Here is a 6,515-nt window from a genome sequence, read left to right on the forward strand (position 1 = left end):
AGATAAGGTTTGGGGAAAGTTTTATCTGCTCAGGTGGACAGTGCCTAAGCGCAAGCATGGAGAAACCCTCAGGATTAGAGTTAAGGAGAGAGTTTGATGGGTTAATGGTAGGTTCAATTTGGATGTTTTTTCTTCTTTACAATTGATCTCCCACTGTCTTGCATCTTGATTGGTTTACCCCGTTTAAACTTGAAAAATTGATGGTGGGGGTTGGAGCATTATAAATGATTTTTTTGTGAAGTTCACTGCTACAGCAGTTTGTTTTTAGGGTCATGTTTAAATAAAATTAATTGATGGCTCTCTGCATTTTACCACTCAGAGCATGCTTCTTTCCACAAAAGCACAGAACCTGTGATTAAACCACTTCTCTGTACCTGCTTTATGCTCAGGAAGAAGCATCGCAGCTCATCGTGGGTATCAGGACTCACTTTAGAAACACATTTCTCAAGAACAGCACAGCAACAGAGACTAACTCTTTGCAGTAGGCAAGCGAACCACGGCAATGGCATTTCTGATGGATAATACCAACCTTCTCGGAGTGTAAGTTTAGGGTTGAATGCCCAGGTCAGCGCGTGTCACCAGAGTGCCTCCGCCAGTGCTGACTTGGAGATACCCCCAGAATTGGGGTTAGGGATGTGGATAGAGTTTGACGGATTAAGGATACGGTAAATTTGGATGTTTCTTTTTACAATTCACCTCCCATCTTGATTGGTTTACCCTGCTTTAAGCTTGAAAAGTTATTGGTGGGGTTTAGAATAATATAAGCTTCTTTTTTTTGAAGTAGTCTGCTATTGCAATTTAATGTTTTTAGGGTAAGGACTAAGGTTTAGGTCTGGATAAAACTGGTGGATTTCTGAAATTTTACCCCTTTTTAACCCCTCAGAATGCGCTCCTTCCTCGAAGCTCCCATAAAGGAGCCAAAAAAAAAACAACAAATGTAGAATGAGCTATCCGTTAATTTTATCCAAACCTTTCACACTGAGAAGCTCTGTACTTTCCTTCAGAAACGCCACTGCAGTGGTTAGCTTGGCAACTGCCAAGACAGTCTCTCTTACTATGGTATTCTTTGTGGGATTAATTCTTAGCAGGAATCAAGCTAACCACAGCAATGGCATTTCTGATGGGAAATACTGAGCGTATTGGAGCTTTAGGTGTGTATACAATTAACGGATGGCTCTTTCTACATTTTAAAGGGTTGGGATAGGTTTAGTGTAAGGGTTTTATCTGCACAGGCAGACGGTCTCTGTTGCTGACCATAACCCTACACCAACCCTGACTGAAAAATGTAGAACAAGATGGCTCTTTCTACATGTTTCGCTTAGGGTAAGGGTTTTATCAGCTCAGGCAGACAATCGCACAGAGAATACCACAGCAACAGAGACTACCTCTTCGCAGTAGCCAAGCTAACCACTGCAATGGCATTTCTGGTGGAAAGTACCAAGCTTCTCGGAGTGAAAGTTTTGGATAAAATTACCGGAGTCCTTTCTACATGTTTCACTTAGGGTAAGGGTTTTATCCGTTTAGTTGAACAATCCCTCAGAAATCCCACAGCAACAGAGACCAACTCTTCATCGTAGCCAAGCTAATTATGGCAATGGCACTGTGGCTGGAACGTACTGAGCTTCTCGGCGCGATAGCTTTGGATAAAATAAACAGATGGCTCTTTCTACATGTTTCGGTTCGGGCAAGTGTTTTACCTGCTCAGGCAGACAATCCCACAGCGACAGAGACTACCACTTCGCGGTAGCCAAGCTAAACACAGAAATGACAATTTTGAAATAAAGTACCGAATTTCTCGTAGACAATTTTGGATCAAATTAACTGATGACTTTAATGTTTTGGTTGAGGTAGGGTTTGCGTAAGGGTTTTATCTGCTCAGGCAAAGAGACTAACTCTTCAGAATAGCAAAGCTCACGATGGCATTTCTGATGGAAAGTACTAGGCTTCTCGGAGTGACAGTTTTGGATCTTATTAAAATATGCTCTTACAACAACGTTTTGATTTGGTTAGCGTAAGGGTTTTACCTGCTCAGGCAGACAATCCCACAGCAACAGAGGCTAACTTTGCCGTAGCCAAGCTAAACACAGCAATGGCACTGCTCTTCTCAAGTACCGAGCTTCTGAGTGATAGTTTCGGGAAAAAAATTCACGGAGGCGGTTTCTACACGTTTCAATTAGGGTAAGGGTTTTCTCAGCTCAGGCAGACAATCGCACAGAGAATACAACAGCAACAGAGACTAACTCTCCGTAGTAGCCAAGCTAACCACGGCAATGGCATTTCTGATGGAAAGTACCAAGCTTCTCGGGAGTGAAGGTTTTGGATAAAATTACTGGACAGCTCTTTCTACACATTTCGCCAAGCGTAAGGATTTATCTGCTCAGTCAAACAATCCCACAAAAAAATACCACACCAGAGTGTAACTCTTAGCAGTAGCCAAGCTATCCATGACAGTCATTTCTGACGGAAAGTACTGAGCTTTTCCAACTGAAAGGTTTGGATAAAATTAACAGATTGCTCTTTCTACATCTTTCGGTTAGGGATGAGTTTGGCTAAAAGTTTTATCTGCTCAGGCAAACAATACCACAGCAACTACCCCTTCGCAGTAGCATTTCTGAACATAGATAGTTTCAGATAAAACTAACGGAGTGCTCTTTCTACATGTTTCGGTTGGGATAGGGTAAGGGTTTTACCTGCTCAGGCAGACAATCCCACACAGAATAGCACAACAACAGAGACTAACACTTCGCAGTAGGTAAGCTAAACAGCAATGACAATTCTGAAATAAAGTACCTAGTTTCTCGTAGTCACCATTTTGCATCAAATTAACTGATGACTTTCTTCATGTTTTGGTTGAGGTAGGGTTTGGGATTGGGTTTCATCTGCTCAGGCAAACAATCACAGCAACAGAGACAATCTTCTCAGTAGCAAAGCTCACCATGGGAATGGGAGTGACAATTTTGGATCTTATTAACGTATGCTCCTTTTACAATGTTTCGGTTTGGTTAGCGTAAGGGTTTTATCAGCTCAGGCAGACAGTCTCTCTTGCTGACCATAACCCTACACCAACCCGGACTGAAAAATGTAGAACAAGATGGCTCTTTCTACATGTTTTGCTTAGGGTATGGGTTTTATCAGCTCAGGCAGACAATTGCACAGAGAATACCACAGCAACAGAGTCTAACTCTTCGCAGTAGCCAAGCTAACCACGGCAATGGCATTTCTGATGGAAAGTACCAAGCTTCTCAGAGTGAAAGTTTTGGATAAAATTAATGGACGGCTCTTTCTACAGATTTCGATTAGTGTAAGAGTTTTACCAGCTCGGGAAGTCAATTGCACAGAGAATACCACAGCAACAGAGGCTAACTCTTCGCGGTAGCCAAGCTAACCACGGCAATGGCATTTCTGATGGAAAGTACCAAACTTCTTGAAGTGAAAGTTTTGGGTAAAATTAATGGATGGCTCTTTCTACATGTTTCGCTTAGGGTAAGGGTTTTATCAGCTCAGGTAGACAATCGCAAAGAGAATACCACAGCAATAGAGTCAAACTCTTCACAGCAGCCAAGCTAACCACGGCAATGGCATTTCTGATGGATAATATTGAGCTTCTCGGAGTGAAAATTAAGGGTTGAATGTCCGGGCCAGCGTGTGTAACCAGAGTGCCTCCGCCAGTGCTGGCTTAGAGATATCCCCAGAATTAGGGTTAGGGATGTGGATAGAGTTTGATGGATTAAGGATACGGTAAATTTGGATGTTTCTTCTTTACAATTTAGCTCCCATCTTGAATTAGTTTACCCTGCTTTAAGCCTGAAAAGTTATTGGTGGGGTTTAGAGTAATATAAGCTTCTCTTTTTTTTGAAGTTGTCTGCTATTGCAATTTAATGTTTTTAGGGTAAGGTCTGGATAAAACTGGTGGATTTCTGAATTTTTCCCCTTTTAACCCCTCAGAATGCGCTCCTTCCTCGAAGCTCCCATAAAGGAGCACTAAACGGTCATAAAAGCAGAGTTTGTCATTAAACAACTTCTCTGTACCCGCTTTGCGCTCAGGAAGATTCACGACAGCCCATAATCGTGGCTGGCGGGAATCACTTTAGAAACATATTTCAAGTTAATAACGGCAGAAATGATCGCTGAAAATACAGTCTTCTGCTGCTTTTGGTTAGCGTTAGGTTTGGATAAACTTAACGGATGGATCTTACGGTTAGGGCTGGGGTTTCATCTGCTAGGGCAGACAATCCCACAGCAGAGACTGGCTGCCTGAGCAAACAAAAAAAAGACATCTTACCCTAGTTCTACCCCCAAGTCTAACAAAAAAAAATGTAGAATGAGCTATCCGTTAATTAATTTGTCCACTACTTTCTGAATGTATAAGCACGTAATTCTTTCATCGAACCATATCCTTAAAAACTCAAAGGGTTCCGCTTTTCCAATTTTTGATTACATAATTTGTTTCATTTCATTATCAGTTCTTTTCCTTTTAAAGAACATTGTTTTTGTCTTAACTGAAAATTTAAAACCCCATATATGACAACTCTACTTTCATAATAGCCCCCTGCAGTTTCTGAAGGCAACAATCATCGTCAGTTTACTTGCCAGTGGGAGGGCTGCCCTGCTCATTACCGATTGGCTCTCTGGTGTGTCTCCAGGTAGATTTGGAGTTTGGATGTTTTTTTTTAAAAAAAAAAAAAAAAAATCTGTAACTAAACATTATCTCTCTCCTACAGACTATGCGATTTGGGCCGTCTCAGATGACTGAACGTGGCGATGTTTGGTCAGGGTCCTAAAAGTGGTCTTACGTTGCACTGTGAGACAGGTTCAAAGACGGCCATTATTCCAGTCTTACGACCGAAGATAACCTGGGACAAAAGTCTGACAGTGTCACAAAGTTAGGATGACCATCTCACAATGTGACCGTTAGTACGAGCTACGTCTACTAACCAACCAACAGAAATTATGCACTGATCAACGCGACGCAAAATCTGAAGAGGTGGCACATTGGCTCTCTGCATGATGAAGACTCCTCTCGTTAAGCTAGCTGGCTAGCTAGTATAGGTAATGTTAAAAGCCATGTTACTTCACGTTATGAGCTGTAACATTTTCTGTTTTGAAATACATTTTCTCTTGATCAATCAATTATTAATGACATTGGACATATTCACAACCATCCTGTTCACATACCATATGTGCCCTAACTTTACAATGTTAAACCAGAGCCTGTCTGCCATTTGGAAATTCTTTGCTTAAACGTCGCATTGTTGTCATGGTGACATGTATGGCTGGAGATAGTGTTGCTGCCAAATACAAAAGTTTGGAGAACACCGGAGCATTTGATAACTTAAATTTGTGAAAGATTTCTACAACTTGTGTCCATGCGTGCATGCCCAATGTGGGTTGCATTCAAATTAATTGGAACAAGTTGTGGGTTTGTTGGATCTTGTAATGCTACCATGGATGGCTTTCTTCAAAGGAAGCAGACTTGTACACCCCAGCAAGCAACTGCCCTCACTGAACTAGTCCTAGTTAACCATTCATTAAAAAAAAAAAAATACATTTTTGAATAAAGGTCTTATCTTTATCGTTACCGCATGCCTAAAACAACCTAAAGCTACATTTGAAAGCAGATAGATAAATAAGACCCATTGAGTAACTGTGCGAGTCATAATCTGAATAATCGATTATTTGTATCAATAATCGATAAGTCACTCGACTGTCAAAATAGTTAGTTGCAGCCCTAAATGAGACAACTGTTAAGTTTGTTAAGTTAACATTTGTTGGTGCCTATAATACAGTAGCCTGTTTTGTTAGTCACTTCTACTGCAGTCTTTACGGTAACCCTCCTGTTAGGAGGAAGGCGCGCTGCTAGTGAAAGGCACTTGTTGAAGTGTTCGGTAGGCTGTGGCCACTTGATGTTGAGAGCGCAAATGAAGTTCAGTTAAAGAAGTACAGTTGTCTTATTTGAAACTAACAGAGGATGGTTGCGTCGAATGACTTCAGACAGTCTCCTGGATTTGAGGAAAAGAACCCATATGAAAACGGGTAACGAATTTGGACAAGAAAAAAGTGTTGGCTGTGGCTCTATCGTTGACAGGTAGAACAAGGGATACTGCTTTTGGAATAAATGTGGATGATCTAAATAAGGGTGATGGAATGACCACTTTGGGGAACTTGACAAGGTTTTTTTGAGAAGAGAAGGACTGGGCCTACGAAGCCTATTCTGAGTTTGATCGAATATTGAGGGAAAATGGCATCTCGATGGTGGACTTTGTTGATTTTGAACAGAAATACAACAGGATCCGTAAATTCGAGATGGTTCTGCCCAACGCTGTTCTGGCATTTTAACTACTGGATACAGCAGGTGTTGATGTGAAAGACAAGCAACTGGCATTGACTGCATGTGGTAAGCACACTTTTGATGATATAAAGTCAGCACTGAAATGCATATTCGGAGAAAAATGAGTAGAAGGCGGGCGCCATTAACGTGAGTCAGGATGCAGCCTACTACACAGATCAAAGAAAAC

General features: G+C 41.4%; 1 non-coding gene and 1 pseudogene across 1 annotated transcript; both read right to left on the reverse strand.

The window, feature by feature from the left end:
• Window positions 1-310: 310 nt before the first annotated feature.
• Window positions 311-477, reverse strand: LOC130131860 (small nucleolar RNA U3; annotated as a pseudogene).
• Window positions 478-3,936: 3,459 nt separating this feature from the next.
• On the reverse strand, window positions 3,937-4,143 carry LOC130131845 (small nucleolar RNA U3). Its single transcript, XR_008812402.1, has one exon. It is a non-coding gene; the product is annotated as a small nucleolar RNA U3 (small nucleolar RNA).
• Window positions 4,144-6,515: the final 2,372 nt, after the last annotated feature.

Source organism: Lampris incognitus, chromosome 21 (assembly GCF_029633865.1).
Source record: "Lampris incognitus isolate fLamInc1 chromosome 21, fLamInc1.hap2, whole genome shotgun sequence".
In the NCBI taxonomy this organism is placed as follows: domain Eukaryota; kingdom Metazoa; phylum Chordata; class Actinopteri; order Lampriformes; family Lampridae; genus Lampris; species Lampris incognitus.